Source organism: Nomia melanderi, chromosome 9 (assembly GCF_051020985.1).
Source record: "Nomia melanderi isolate GNS246 chromosome 9, iyNomMela1, whole genome shotgun sequence".
Classification (NCBI taxonomy): Eukaryota; Metazoa; Arthropoda; class Insecta; order Hymenoptera; family Halictidae; genus Nomia; species Nomia melanderi.
The window spans coordinates 3,491,219-3,508,215 of record NC_135007.1 but is presented as its reverse complement, the minus strand read 5'-3'; the positions used below and the strand labels follow the sequence as shown (position 1 = coordinate 3,508,215).

General features: G+C 39.3%; 1 protein-coding gene across 1 annotated transcript in view; it reads left to right on the top strand.

Annotated features, from left to right (window-relative positions):
- The window catches only part of LOC116431261 (uncharacterized), a 481,036-nt gene that overhangs the window by 97,974 nt on the left and 366,065 nt on the right, over nt 1-16,997 (top strand). The window lies entirely within an intron of this gene.

Here is a 16,997-nt window from a genome sequence, read left to right as displayed (position 1 = left end):
TATTTCGAGGCTCGAGGGCCCGGCGTAACGAGAAAGTTTGAGAACGAGCACTCCCGGAAGGGATTATCGTTTTTCGTTCTTCACCGTGGATTTTTATGTACCGAATTTTGTCTGGTTTATTGACTCGACTATCATATTTCATTGAAGACGTATTAAAAGCGTTTATATTCCGAATTATGTTTCTCTGAGCTTGTAATTAATATCTGGAGGTAGATACATTGTATCGCCTTATTTAGCGAGGGCTCATTATCTGAAATTAGTATCTTCTTACGGATAGCCTCTAAGGGTCATGTTACTCCGAAATCTTTCAAGAGAAGTTTGAATAATTTTTTGTCATCGAAATGGGTAAGTAAGTTAATAAGTAATTACAATTCAGATTTTAGTGGAATAATGTTAAATGGAAAATAAATAGAATAAAACTGTAAAACAAATTGTGATAAACGTGGTGTAAGTTAATATACATATATTATTTTACTGCGGTCCTTAATTCATTTACAGATGTGAAAAGTTATAGAAACACTATGAACACGTACACTATAACAATTTTCTTGAAACTTTTGGAATTTCAAAAGTATCCCTCAAAGAAGAGAACGTGATAAAAAGAAATCAAGGAAGATTAAATAAACGTAACCGTGTTAAATAAATGAAAAATGTGATTACGTTGACGAACATCCAGGTAATGCAATAAAGTAAAAATTATTTTTTCTTTAATGTCTCAACTATTACAGTTATTTGGAACAGTTAAGCTCGTTGGACATTCTCCACGCGAAAATTTAATGATGTAATAGTATATGTTCTAAATGAGGGCATGAATTCGTGGCACATTTGTGACTGTGTCAACAAGTGTCTCCGGCTGTTTTCGACTGAGACTTATGTGGTGTCGAAGGTATACACGATCGGGGGCACAAGAACTGTTTCGGTCGGGGGCCTGTAAGCGCGTTTTACAGCCAGCAATGGGTAAATCAATGGCCATTAGTTCGATAGTCGAGTTTTTAGTGGAGTCCTCCGGTTGGCCCTCCCACACCAGACTCGATGTGCTTCGGCTACCGGCTCGCGGAGAACAATGGGTCACAAATCACCAGCGGAACCAGCTAAATCTCGTTTCGCGAACTCGAACAGCCACGTAAGTCCTAACGATACGCGGAATAAAAGAAGGTTCTCGGTTTCGACCAGGCCTCGCACCTTTTTTTCTCCCTACGCAGCCCCGAAGGAGAATCAATTCGAACGAATAAATTCAGTGGTTCTTTTGTGCTCCGCTCGTTTTCTTTTGTAGGCCTGTCTGCTCGGAACGTCGCATTGCGGACCGGAATACAGGACACCCAAAATGTCCTGTTCCAGTTCATCATCGATTTCTTGTCTGATCGCATTTTCAAAGTGCTTGGATAATTAGGTTTGTGGTCGTATGACGTTTTTGTGGCGCTGTTATGCTTCCCGGTCTAAATTCTGGAATAATCATCAAATGGAAGTAACGTTTCAAACTCTCTGATTGGGTATAAACGTTTCGCTGTTGAATTTTATCGCTCTTGACTAGTAAAACCCAGCCCCTGAAGATTATCCTTCATCATTTGGTGGCTCTAATGAAAGTTTAGAAATGGAGAAGCTGAAAAAAGAGATAAAAAGAAGAAAGAGAAATGAAGAGTTTAGTTATGAGCCTATTAGTGGACTCATCAATATGGCTACCTAGAAAATCTTCTCTTAAGGTGCAAGGATATTCAATATTTTTTGGAGTTGTTTTTTCAGTACCTTAGGGAGCCGTCCTTATAACCTGCATTTAATGTGTTAAATTAGTGAATTGCTTGAGGTTAAAGTTTCTGGGGCCTTACTTATTATTGTAGATAAATATGGTAGTTAGTGGCAATATTATTTTATGTTTAGTTATCCAGAACGTTGATCATTACATTAAATTGGTTTCTGTTATATGGATTTTTTTGCATAAATCGACGTGTGTATTGTTTTACGATGCGTATTTTGGCGGCGGAGCGTATTTAAATTATTTTAGTTTTTATATCTGCATTCGGAATGATCCTAAGATACCTGGTTTGTATGGTCTGAGTTGTTTTTTCGATGAGTTTTCACTGCAGTGGCATTTATGATCAAGTTTGACATCCGTAATCTGAAGCAGGTTTTGCAAATGAGATTGTTTAATATTATGTGATAACTTGTTTTTTTGACGAATATTGCATATAATGTTTTTTGGACTGTTCAAGTTTTTTGATACGGACTTGTATAATTTGCGTCCATCTGAATTTATGATCGAGAATGTTTCTTACGTATCCAGGGGATGCTTCAATTTGCAGTAAGGATATTAGGAAGTGATATTTATTTTTAGTTGCCGAAATATTATCTCGTATACTTTGAGCGTTAAGCTTTTATTCCTTACGTGTTTGTACATGTACTTTGTTGTTTATAGTGGAAATTCTACGAGTTGAGTTTTTAAATGCTCTAATATACCCTTGATGTAATTGTTGAAAGGGTTTCAGAAGTGAACCTAACCGTTTTGAGTATCATACGAAAATGATCACTTTCAAATCAGTTTTCCAAATATTAACAATGTAAATTTGTGAATTTGTTAATGTTACAGATTCAGTGTTCAACTTCAAGATGACCTCTCCTTGACATACATTGTAAAATACTATTTTTATTATAATCTATGGTTCCAAATTTCATTATTCCCATTATAAAGTCATAGATTTTTCCAGTGATTGAACTAAATTCCAAATGGTCCTTAAATAACGACATAACTTCGAATTAGGTACATTTCAATTAATCCGGTTACTCTTCTCCGGGATAACTCGACAAACGGTTACGTACTACAGAATATACAGAAACCCTTATCGAGTCGAGCAGACGTAAGAAAAGTGCTGTTTGAATAAGCCCCAGGTGGCAAGTGCCATCACAGTCGTCCAAAATGACAAAGGAAACAGCGAAAAGAGTCGTTCGAACTTACCCGAATAAAACCGACTCGGGGTCTATCATTTTCCGAAAATTCCAACGAAGTCTCTTCCTGGCAGCGGAAAAAGGAAACGGAACACGAAAGAGAACGGCGACAGGGGGATAAAAAAAGAATGGAGTATCCGGGCCGATTACCGTTATCATCGATGGGCACCGGTGTGCTACTAGCTGCGGTGGCTTTTCGAGTATCTTCCTACGAGCACGAGTGTACGATACTCGGATATTACAGATATTTCTCCGATAGGGTAGTGCAGCGACGTATGGCAACGACGTGGCGGAAGAGGGAGGATGGGGGAGGGGGCGAAGGAACAGAGAAAACGGAGCAGGGAAAGGGTGAAGGAAACGGGGCTTAAGAATACGACGGCGGTGAAGCCCGGGGGCTGCCGGTGTGCCGATACGATCTGATAGCCTATTTATCATTCGCCGTGCTCACCTCCGCTACACCCCTTCGTTTAGTTTTCATGGGGTCTTTACCTGACGATCTTTACCTCCTTCGCGCGTAACCACCTCCTCTCCCAGGTCGCGTCGACGCGGTGAATACACGGAGAAGGGATGCTAGTTTCGTGACAAAACCATGCGAGCCTCGATTCATTCAGGGGACACAAGTGCGACAAACATCTTTCTTGATGCTTCGGAGGATTTTAACCTTTTCTATGTTGAACACTTTATTGTTCGTGGTGTAGGTTTCTCATCGCAAATTCTAGGATGATAATGTTCGTTTTTTAACATTCTTACAAGCACTTTATAAATATAATGACATTCGTATTCTATTTCGAAGCTCCGTAAGTCTTCTTTGAAACTGGAGAAGGATGTTTTCATTGGATGACATTTAACCTTTCATAGTAGACATTTGATCTGGGTACGAACTGTGATATTCTTCTCAGTGCTTTCGTTTTTTATTTATTATTTAATTATTCTGCTTTCTAGAAGTAAAGACAGCAATACGGAAGCGTTAAACGATCTCAATTATCAACAAATTATGTTTATATCTTTTCTATCTGTAATTCAGATAGAAAAAAGTCGAGAATTGGGCGCCATGCCTGAAGGTTTAAGCATCTTCAGATATTGATTGACGTGTATACGTATCCGTATCACCGAAAGGATTAAAAACATCGATGTCCCGTTGCTTCGGGACATGTCCAGCGCACACGTGGATCAGTTCGCGTACTCCTGCAGGACAGCGAACGATTCGAAGGGGTTTCAAGTTATTTCTATCGTAAGTTAGGCCGAGTCTTCGGGTTCGTGCGATGAATAAGCCACTGATACGGGCGCAAGGATGGCGCAGGGGGGGGGGGGGGGGGGGGGGGAGAGACACGGCAAGAAGGATATATGTTTGACGACTGGACCCGATTGTATCGTACAGGCGAGCGCAGCTAGTCCAATGGCAGATCGATATCGCGGTTCTTAACGGATTTACGACCCGTCTTATCTCTCAAAGGAACCGACGACCACGCACCGCGATCGCCTCGGATGCTATCGCTTAACGATTTCGTTCGGGATTTTACCTGCGCCCAATGCCAGCAATTGTCCGACTGGTTAGGAGAGGAGCGCGTGTACACGACGACTCATCGGAGACGATATCGTTTAGATACTCGACTGCTTCTGCCTACCCATCGCGAGGTTCGACCTCCTTTGTAACACAAGGAAAGGTGGTTCGACAATAACGCTCATCTTAGAATCCGCAGAGGCAGGATGAAATCGGTTTGTCTTTCGCAGTGTCTTTCCGACTGTGGTCAGGTTTCTGCATATCTCTGGATGGAACCATGAAGCCGCGCGATGGAGGTAATGTTTTGTAGTCAGATATTGCAACTGAAGTTTGGTATATGACAGTAATAAGGTTATAGAGTTACATTTAGTGATGAAAATTAAAATATTTGGTTAGATGAAGTATTAGCAAGCTATATTTTCAGGAATATTGTAAGATTACAGATGTTAATTTTGTTTACTAAGTGGTTAAAAAAAATACAATATAAGAAATTTTAAAAAAATTTTAATTTAAAATTGCATAGTCTCATATTAGGAACTCTTTTTTAAAAATTTAAATTTTGTATCGGTTAATATTTTCTGTCTAAATAAACTCAATAAACAATATTTTCTATGAAATTTATATTTTTCGTACATATATACAAATTCATTAAAAGCAATAGAACTAAATCTCATATTCGGCACACTTATTTTAACCTTTCATTCAAACACATGCAATCTACATTCAGTGAGATTTCTCAAGACTAGAAGTTTTATTTTGAAAAAAGAAATGATGTAAATTTATCTGTTTACTAAATGTAATTTCTTCTTTTAATTTCTTTTACTCCGATATAAACAGTAATAGAATTTCACATTTCAAAATTTCCTGTAATATGGTATCTCTGATGCGAATTATGCGTATCTCTATAGCGCAGCCAATGGAGTTACTGGGTATCTATATTACGGATATCTCGGTGCCAGAGGAAATGAAGTTCAAAGGGCTAATAGTTGCAGCTGATTCAAACCTTATTATTCACGCAATTTCATTTTAAATTAAATACACTCGATCAATTTTCTAGAGCCGATCACGTTGGCAATATATTCCTAAAACCTTCAACAGAATATATTTCAAATACTTTGAATCTCTATGCACTTATACAAATACCAAACGTATAAAATAAAATAAACCATTTACACTAGCACCGAGTAGTACCCGACTAATACCCGGCAAAATAAAATCTCTCTATTTGCTGTACTTGGATAAAACAATTTATGAAAAAGTGAACACGTACAAAAATCCCCAATCTACACCTTACCATAGCCTTGCAAGTGTCTCCCATACGGACGAAGGCCCGACCGAATGGCACGGAAGGAAGAACGGGAGATCGATACGAGGAAGTCGTCTCGTTATCTCGTAATAGCGGGCATCGGGAACGTGCGAACGAGCTAGCAAGACGAGTCGCGGCGATCTCTCCCATTTGCTCGTGCGCGCGATATCACGCGAACGGCAAACTTCCGTGGTTGCTTCGCGTCTTCGGGGCGAAAGTGCGCGCTGCTCCGGGGATACCGATCAACCGGTCGAAACCGCGCATTATGGCGCGTTACGAGGCGCGTACCCGCGCGCAGGGTCCTCCGCATAATCGGGACCGTTTACGCGACGGGCCGATCCCCGCATCGCCGACGGGTCCGATTAATGCGCTCTCCGCGAATCGCCTGGAAGCTACCGCGATAGACGCGCGCGCTCGCCTAACCTCGGCCGTAAAGCCGAATGCTCCGCCGGCAATTTACATATCGCGCATGTCGTACTTGTCTCGGAGCATTTGCCTGCACACTCGGCTCGAATTACGGCGAAAACCGACGTGTGCCTGGTAGTCCGCAGCGGAGCGCACCGACCGTAGGAGATGCCTCGATAACACGCACGCACGTAACGCTGCCACGCACCACCATCCTCCATTGAACAGCTATCGCGCCGGAATTCGTTCTCGGTTCGCTATTTCAAGCTAGCGAATAACTGCGCCATTTTGCAACATTTTGACTTACAAAAGATATAAATATAAAATAGAAGATCATAGTTATATATATAAAATGGGTCAGAAGTTTTCACTTAATAGTTATTAGCAGAGGAAATCGTAGAATTTACCTGTGTTTATGGACGTCTCTAAGTGGTGTCCCACCTATGCAAAAACACGTCAACGACTCAAAAGATTCGATCCGACCGGAAATAAATTTTTGAATTTCGTAATCTTGAATTTATCCAGAAACATGAGGTACGTTTACATTTTTGGACAATTACGAATAATTTTTTTAATTTAAAGAAATTCGAAAATGATAAGAAAAAGTGATAATTTTACAGAAAAAAAAGATAGTAAAAATGTTAGTATTCATACTCTGTATTAAAGAAAAGTACCATTTAAAACTATTCCAACATAAATTAAATAGATAACCCTTTGCTATAAACAAAAATCTAAAGAATATTTTGGATAAGTTTTGAAACTTCCAAATGAAATTTACTGAATTATAAGCAAAATGTGGTTTCGTGTTACAGAATTTGGATGAATATTTGTTCTACAATGATAGTAAAAGTAGAAAAGTATTATAACACTACAGAAACAAAAAGTTATTTCGGTGAGTGACGGGTAACAAAAAACATTTTTCGCGGTACAAGGAGTGATCGGTAGGCGGAACTCATTCAGGTTCTCACGGACGTGAGATTTTGTAACGGATTTTTCACTGCGTTTTAGGGAAGGACTCTTTTTGTCCTTGAAAGATACAGGGAATAGTGATCGAGACTACTAATTTATGGATAGAAAGTTCTAATGTGCTTAACCGTGGGCATTGCTTTCTTTAGCGGTATCTTATCAAGAGCCGAAAAGATATAGTACTTACGAATGTTATTAGTGAAGAGTTGTTTGTTGTTTGTTTCAGTTTCTGTTATTCATTCTATTCTTAATGTACAGTTATGGTTAACAGATCATTCGTTCGCTCATTTAGTACATCCCAAAGGCTTCTTTAATATTTTACAGCGGATCTTGCTCTCCGTTCCCAGTTTCCCGCGAAGTTTCGTCCGGGACGTTGCAGTCACACGCACTAATAACATCCGATACCGTATGACGACGGCGTATCGGGTACAGCGTCGCGGGTCGACGCGGCTCGGTAATGAAACGGCTCGTTCGGGTATAATTCCCTCGTAAAGAACACGCAATATCGGGGACAGAATAATAACGAAGCGTTGTAGGAGACGCACGGTAGCCGTGGCGTGACACACCGGGATCGTTACCAGTTACCTGCGACTCAGCCGACGGAAATAGAATTTTCGATATTAAGATTCGTCCACGGGGTCCGTTAGATAGATCTACCGATTCATAGGCAGGTCGCGAAACGTAATTGGCGATCGCCTGAAGCTTCGTCCGGGAATGGCCAGTTCAATGGGGCCGATAACTCGAAAGTAACCGCGTACGGAGATCGAAGAGCCGACGATCGATTTTACTCCCACTAAATACGCGGATTTACGTTTCACGCCCGGGAACATTCTAACGCAATCGGCGTTTTATCGGTCGTGAAAACGACGAGAATGTTGCCGAGGTTCCTTTTGCTCGCTTCGAACGACCGATCTGCGCTCAGCTCGGCCCCGGGAAAACGAGCCTCGTATACCAATCAGTCAAGAGCAAATTTTTGTAATAAGTGACCAGCCCTGGCTCTTTCTCTCTCTCTCTCTCTCTCTCTAGCTAGCTTTCAATCCATCGAATCGCTTCGAATAAAACTTCGAATCGTGGGTATAAATACGGCCGTTGCGAGCCGTAAACAGATCAGTCGCAGCGGTCCTCAGAACGATCGTTATTCTTTTAATTCCCGGCGAGACATCGATCAGCATTTATAGATTTTTCGGGCGTCCCGATCAACGCCGGGAACCGTATCCACGGCATTACCCTCACCTGCTGCGTTAGTGGCTGCCTGTTGCCTTAACGACGCTCCGAGGACAGGTAGTGAACGAGAGTACACCGTTAAACTATCGAGTTTATCGTCCACGAGATCGTAAAATCCGCCGCGAGAATCCTCACGGGCTCCTGATTCCGCCGTGGCCACCGACAGGATGAATTGTGACCGGGGCCTCGAAGTTCGCTCGGCCCACCTTTTTTATCATTATCCCTGCGCCCAAAATAAACCGTGGACCGACTTTTATTGAAGCTCGTGTTCGCCCGATTTCCTTGCCGACGGCTCTTGACCACAGACGATTTATTATATCGAGGACCTTCCACTTCTTCTTCCACTTCTTCCTCTTCTTCTTCTTCTTCTTTATCCTCTCCATCCCCTTTATCATCTTCATCTTCCTCTTCTTCCTCTTCTTCCTCTTGTTCATTTTCTTCCTCTTCTTCATCTTCTTCATCTTCTTCATCTTCTTCATCTTCTTCATCTTCTTCATCCTCTTCATCTTCTTTCTCTTCTTCCTCCACCCCCCTCCTCCTCCTCCTCCTCCTCCTTCTCCTTCTTCTTCTTCTTCTTCTTCTTTTTCTTCTTCTTCTCCTTCTCCTTCTCCTTCTTTTTCTCCTTGTCCTTCTCCTTCTTCTTCTCCTCGTCCTCTGCCTCCTTCTTCTTATCCTTTTTCTTTTGCTTCTGCTTTCTCTTTTTCTTTTCTATTTCTTCATATTCTTCGTCTTACTTTTCTCCTTCTTAGGAACACTCATCGAGCCCTCGTGGATCGCGTGCACGTGTAACCCGCAACACCTGGCCGCGTCAAGAAGTAATCCAAGTCTAGCGTGAATTTCCAACGGGAATTTTCGTGAGAAAGTCTCGAGCGGCTCGTGTACCGATGGACACCTGCGGCTCCGGTCAACAAGGGAAAACGACGCGTCCGGGTTTATCGTGGACAAGGATTTGCGATCCCCGGAAAGGCGAAGATTATCTCGTAAAATGGTCCGTGTCCTCGATCTCCTCGCACGATTCATTGTCCACGCGTTACGGCTTTTTCGACGTTCGTCGCTCGAGGATTACTCGCGTTTCCGTCGCACCTTTGTCGACCGTCTTCGTTGAGCTGGCGGATGGGACGCGCAGTCGCTCCCGCTGGTTGGATCAGCACAATTGCGCGAACTACTCGGCGGAACGTAATTAGCGCCAGTGCTGACGGGCACGCGCGAAATGCACAAATGCCGGACGACAAAGAAAGAATTTGTACGCGAAGTCACTCCGAGGAGATCAAAGCACGTCGCTTGAAGTTGTTTGCGCGCTACCCAGGAGAAGGGATCGCGTGGCGAAAGCACGGCGAATTATTTCGTTGTCGGTGAAGGGTTAAACAGCTTGTGACGAGCTGGGTCATTTTTCGTGTTGCGTTGTGTGACCGATGACACCAGTCTGTCGGGAGGTCAAACTCTACTAGGAACTGTTCACTTTTTGCGGGCGCAAATTTTTTGGAATGTTAAAGACGGTTTCCATAAGAAGCTGAATTATGTCAAGCCCTTAAATACCGGAAAAATAGAAAACTATAGATCGGTTTTTTGGTATTAAAATAATTGAACTGCTTCTGATTTTTGATTTTTGGATATGAAAGTTTGATGTTGCAAAATGACGGTATTTGTTCTTGAAGAGTTAACCCCTTTCTGTGTAGTGATGAATGAAATACTTGAAGATTTCTAGTTCAGTTTAATAAAAATTAGTATTATTTGTTACATTTAAATCAAAATTAAAGGCTATTTTAAGTATGTATGTACACTGCCGCTCAAAAGTCACTTGCGGACACTTGCGAAATATGTATTAACGTTGCATAAATTTTATGTAAGTGCCTAAAATGGTGACTAAAACCGATTTTTTATAGAATTTCTAATTTCTTATTAAATATCTAACGTTTTAAATTAAAAATTACGTCTGTGGAACTTACTAATACTACACTAAAATTAAATACGAGATTCATCGACGTATCCACCGCGGTTAGATATTACCGCTTGCACTAATCTTGGCAATCTTTCTACCAGTTTCTTCATTGTTTCTGTGAAAATCTCTTTCCACGTTTCTTGCAAACACTTCCATAAGTCCTTTTGCGATGTTGGGCACTTTTCACGCACTTTTCTGTCCAATTCATCCCATAATTTTTCAATGGGGTTGAGGTCCGGGGATTGTGGTGGCCATTGCATAATTTTTAGTAGTTTTTCTTTCTCTAATGTTTCTAAATAGTTTTTACACTATTTAGCTGTGTGTTTAGGATCATTGTCCTGCATAAATATAAAATTTGATCCTATTAACCTACCGGAGGGTACAGCGTATTCAATTAAAATGTTTAAATATTGTTCCTTGCGTAATATGCCGTCTATTTTGACTATATCACCCGCCATATTTTTGCCAAAACAACCCCACACAATAACCGTACTACCCCCATGCTTCACTGTTGGCACTACACAATCGTCTAAGAGTTTTTTGTTGGGTTTTCTGCGAACGAACTGACGTCTTTTACTGCCAAAAACTTCGAACTTGGAATCATCCGTCCATAACACGTTTTACCAATTTGAGATTGTCCAATCTTTGTGTTCTTTTGCCCAATTGTATCGTTTTCTCTTATTTATTGGTCTTAAAAGTCGTTTTTTAACAGCCACACATCCACGGAGACCAACATTCACTAGCCGCCGTTTGACCGTCGCCACGCTGATGGGATCTTGCCTTGTCCTATTAACTTCCGCGGTGATTTCTGATGCAGTAAGACGTCTGTTATGTTTACTTATGGTTTCGATAAATCGGTCTTCGGATTTTGTAGTTTTTGCTGGTCGTCCTGTTCTTTTTTTTGATGAGCAATCTTTACTTGTTGCATACTTTTTAATAGTGTCACGTACTGTTGACTTCGCAATTTTCTGACGCAGTGCAATTTCTCTAACTGTATATCCTTCTTCTGCAAGTGTAAGGATACTGGCACGTTTCTGTATCGATAATTCTAGTTTCGAATTCATATCTTCATGGAAAAGAAGCTACAGACGAACTAAAGCGAAGCTGGCGAGTGCATAGCGTTACCTCCATTCTTATCTCTATCGAGAGAACATAAACATATCATCAACAGTTTACAGACACTTAATACGTATTGAAGAACTCTATGAACTCGTTCTGCTCCATAGAGATGAAACAAAGTACAACTTGAGATTCTTTTAAGCGTCGAGATCGTTCCATTAGATTTTGTATTTCTGAGCAGGAATTTTATTTCTGCAGACTCATTATATAATTTATACATAAAAATTAATTCTACTATGCTATGATACCTCAAAAAGGTTACAATAATAATTACAATTGATATAACCATTCTAAATACCTTTCGTACAAAGTTAAACTATGTTTTATAGAACAAAAGCAAGTGTCCGGATACTTTTGAGTGGTAGTGTACATATACATGCATGTAAATCGTACGTTATGAGGTTAATATTTTGAAGTTAGGAATACTCTCGGCTTTCATTCTATAATTTGAAACGATGTCACTTTTTAGGTTAAATTGAATGCTCAATTTGTGTTAATATAAGATGGAAATGGTTATAAAGTATAAGTTATATCAAAGTTATAGAGAATGTTTTCATTCGACGTGTCTAATACGCCATAACAAATTACTCGTCACTTAATTGCTAATGATAATTTGTTTCAGATGAAATTTAAACGATTTCAAAACTGAGCCGGAATGTGTAGGAGATATATGAATATTACGTTTATATTTTTAATTCGAATTATATGTTTCTGATTTATTAATCGATGCAGTTTCTTATATATAAAAAAAAGTGTATTAGCCACTTATACCGAAAGCTATTAGTTTATGGAATATAATAACCCTGCATTACGAAATAGTACTGGTTACCCACTACTACTTACTCCCACATTTTAGGAGATATAAATACATTCCACAGTAATATCTCTGAACTGAACTCTACGCATACATTAATAATCAGAGTAATATCTTCGAGAATGAAGTATATTAAATATTTCAAATAAAATTTCAAAATATGGTTGTTCCATTTTAAAAATCTATAACCGATAACGAAAGCTAAATTCATAAATAAGATTGTTAGAAACAGTTTCTATAATATTAGGTACCTATAATACAAAAATTCTTACCAATTTTTTAGCAAAATGAATGTTTTACTTAAAATTACATAAATACATAATCATCGAAGTAATCGCCATTTTTATGTATAATTGTTCCGCCACTTTTTGCGGAATTCGAAATTTAGTGGTTGTAATGAACTGAATTTATCTAGCCAAAAGAAACTCACTAAAAGTAAAGAAATTTTTACTATAGGTACCTAATACATCAGTAGTTGTATCAAAATCTGGATTTTCATACAAATTCAAACAAGAACTTAATTAGAAAAATACAACTACAACAGAAAGAGATTTTTCCTAATAAATGCTACGAAACATAATATTTTTCGAATATTTTATATATCTTTCGTATCGTATGCATTTTGTACAATATTACACTTTCAAATTTCCTATGAACGCATAGAAATTCGCGGTTTGTACATGCAGCGCCATAGTACGACAGTTGAAAATTTACAATGACTTCTCGCATCTTAGAATTATCACCAATCGATCGAAAGGTTAAGCAGACCCGCAAACGAAAAACGTTACCATAAACCAGCGATCTTTCGACAACTCGCTCGAATTTAGAGCGAATCGTCGACGATATGCGAAAGGCGAGAGTGTTTCGGTTCACCCCTAAGACGTCGATCCGTGGAAGGGGCAATAATTTCGTCGGTTTCTGGGGATCTCGGGCGTAATTTAACAGAGGGCCTAAAGCGGCAGCTGTGCAACGACGACGGTAGCGGCGGCGGTGTCGGCGTTGGCCACGGGACCACGGAGTCACGATAAACTCTCATAATTCACTTACGCGATATCCTGGCCCGTATAAACCCGCCGCTTAAGCGTGCGCGCGCCGGGAAATTCTCTATTGAATGCGAATGCCCGTTTCGCAACATTTGTATACGCGCGTATACGATTATTCATTCGCGGGCCATTGTATGTGCTCACGCGGATCTATCATACGTCGTAATATCCAGCGAGACGGACAACAGATGGAAATTTTGATACACCGCGGAGGCAGGAGAGTAATGAGAAGCGCGTGCGCTTGCGCCACCATTAAAGTTCTCCGTGAAAACCTTGAGGAGATACGCGGTAAATAGCCGATCGAAAAGCTCTCTCGAGTATTATAATGCCGGACGATAAATAGCGAACGACAATAAAGCGAGATTAAGAGTTTATTGCGCTAATACAGGCGCACCTATATGAAGTCTGACGGTATCCAGGTATTAGCCCGGATACACGTGAGATTGGAGCTGTTATGAACACCGAAGAGGTTGCGAGATAGGGAGGGAGTGAGGTGCCTGCGGTGGAAGGATAATAAATCTTATTGCTTTTTTACGCGACGGTATATGGAGCGCGATACAGGAAATATAGAGAATCAGTTATCGTCGAGCGTGTAATAGCCAACGCGAAAACGTTATCGACGATCTTTCTTTGCGTTCTCGGATAATCCGTAAAGGATCGAGCATGCTCGACCATCGTGTCTTTAACTGTGATTAACCCTCCGCCACTATATGACGGTGGAAGTCCGTGTTTTAGTTGTTCTGTTATTTCCGTAGGTCATGTTTTTATCACGTTGCTTTCGAATTTTAGAGTTTAAACAGTAATAAAGGAGAACTCGCAGCGAAGTTTGTAATGTTGATTTACCCATAAAACCGTGTTACCTGATATATTATAACTCAAAAGCGTTTCTAATAATATTTGCCTTTTATGTTTTTAATAAACGAAATATGAGAAAGAAAAATAGTCTTTCCATAAACATTTTGACATTTTGTATATTACAGCAAAAATTTTCTTATGATGAACTTATAAAAGGTACAAATGTCGGTCGCGATTTTGTATAAAACAATACAAAAGTTGCCCTCGAATAAAGAGTTACACCTGATTCTCGGTTTACGCGAAAATTCGTTCTACATGGATTCGTTTTACAAGTCAAAATAGTGTAAATAAAGTCTGTCGGTAAAAGAGAAAATAAAATATTGGAAAGAAAAGCTGGTATAGGTTTCACAAATACATATTCATTTCATATAGCCAAACAAAAGAAATAATAATAATGACGTTTCAGAAAACAACAGTACATTTTATTCGCTGTTACTAAATTCAAATCGCGCATAAAAGCTACCGCGCAAATAGTGTTCTAATTTTGTCACATAAAAAGGAAATTTGCGTAAAATGATGCCGCGAAATCGAAGGACAGGTGTAATTATAATTCGAACGTTTCGATCACATGCAGCATTTAAATTCCGTCGCAGGCAGCGTCGCGTCGTTCGTGTAAACAGACTCGCTTTCTTTTTGCATGGGTGAAGGTTGACCGATGAATCCAGGTGATGTTCAGCACGCGAAACCAATCAAGATACCGCAAACGGTGTCCGCGTGTCGCAATGATCTCGCAAAGCCGCGATACGCGTTGTTATCGGTGTCCTAATTGCGAACTGTTTCGGCGTGTAGTACGCGCGACGGTACAATCTGGCAACGGCGATGGTCAGTGACGGTGGTGATGGTGCGGCGGTCGAACAATAGATTCGGTTTGATGCATTGCCGGGGCACAGGAGACCGTTAATTTGGTGCTCTCCCGGGCCACGGCTGTCCCGCGCGCGGATTGCTGCTCTCTGTCGCGCGTCGTTCGCGTTAATAACTCATCGAAGTAAATAATAGCATTTGCCAAGGTAGACCGGAGAACGCCACTGGTCCTCGGTTTGTCACTGCCGAGATTCGGTCGCATCGATCGGCTTCTGTCGTTAATGGATGCCCAGTTTGTCTCGTTAATACGGCTCAGACTGATCGATCTGTTATGAATTTGTAAATGAAGGATTAGAACCGACGCGCCGGTGGTACGGTTATTATTATTTATTACATGGGACGAACACATTGTATATGTACATACTATAGGTAAAACGTAAGTAACGAATAAGTAGAGGAAATTTATTAAAAATAAAAATTCGACATACAAAATTCATTCAAGTGAGATTTGGAATATGGAATGCTTGAACATGTTAAAAGTAAATTAATGATTTAATAAAGCGACAGATGGAAGAATGAAGTTTTGAATTTTTGAATGTATTGGTTTTTTAGGAAACATATTTATTTACTCTAAAATTTTTAGCAGTTTCACAAGTACGTGTTAAAAAGATTGTTATTCGTAATTGATATTATTGTAGGTGATGTGACTATGTGAAACTAAAATATCAAAAAGGACTTTAATTTTTATAAATATCTAGATTATCTGAATCAAAATAGAAATAGATATATTGTAAAATAGAAACGCAGCTGCGTCTAAAACAAAAGTTTTTTAATTTTTTAATACGTTGTTGACCGGAAACTTCACGTAAAAACTATCGGTTCTTTATTCTGTAATTAAGTCTGATAGTGAAACAATCTAAATAAACTTGAATATACTTTATTTCTACATAATGAATTGAAATGAAACTTTGGACATATCTTGTATATGTCTTTGAATATTTTACTTTTGTAATATTTTATATTGCTCTGCGTTTCAAAAATTGAAATAGCTAATGCAAATGTAAACGCGAGTTAACTCGTGACCGGTTAACAATGTTTTAAACTGTAAAGTATGTCGTTAAGAAGAATATAATACATTCTTTACGTATATATTTACGTAATATCTGGTATTTGCTACTAATTAGATACTCCAAGACTATAGATATAGTTCACCTATCTTTTTCTTCTAAAATGTCTTTAAAATCGCATTAGCTTTTCTTCAAACAGTTCTTGCTTCTTTTATCCGCTGTTCGTATTCTCTCGGCAATCGTAATTCTCTTTGTGCCACGTTCAACAGTCAAATTCATTGTTTCGAATAACTTAACAATGACAGAATAGCTGTTATTGCTAGTGGCTGACTTTTGTTTTCGTTAAAACTTTATTCTGTATTCATGTATGCGAATTATAACTTCAAAATTTCAATTAGGAGTACCACCCATTAGAGAGAAACAAGTATTAAGATTTTTAATATAATATATACTATTTACAATGCATTTTACAATAACCTACTACTATACTGAAAAGAATGTATCACAAAAAACTGTTATCTTAGTGTTATTGAAGTGCTTGCATGTTGGCTACTTTTATTATACAAGGGGTTGTGAATAACAAAAGTTAAAAAATCTACAATAAAGATTGATCCTACATGCTGTTGCGATCTATGGCTGATGTATCTACTAGAAAACGAATCACAGCAAAGTTACCTGTTTCAAAATTTGTTACATGATAAAGAGAAGTCAAGCGACATAAAAATTGTAGAGATGCTCTGTCACCCTTTGCTATTTAGTCCTTGACACGGTTTTTTAAGAGTAGAAGTAACGTACACTTGCAGTCAGAAATTAGGAAAATTAATTTTTTGAATTATATATGCATTCAACGAGAGACTTTATTAAAAGTTGTTACTACAAAATAATTAACACTTCAAATTGTCTTAACACGGTAGTACGCTGTGAATCTAATTGTCCTGAAAATCTGTCATAAGTTTCACACTTGATTTTAAGTATACTAATTAAATTATTTTGTTCTTTGCCATTAGCGTCCTTGCGCCC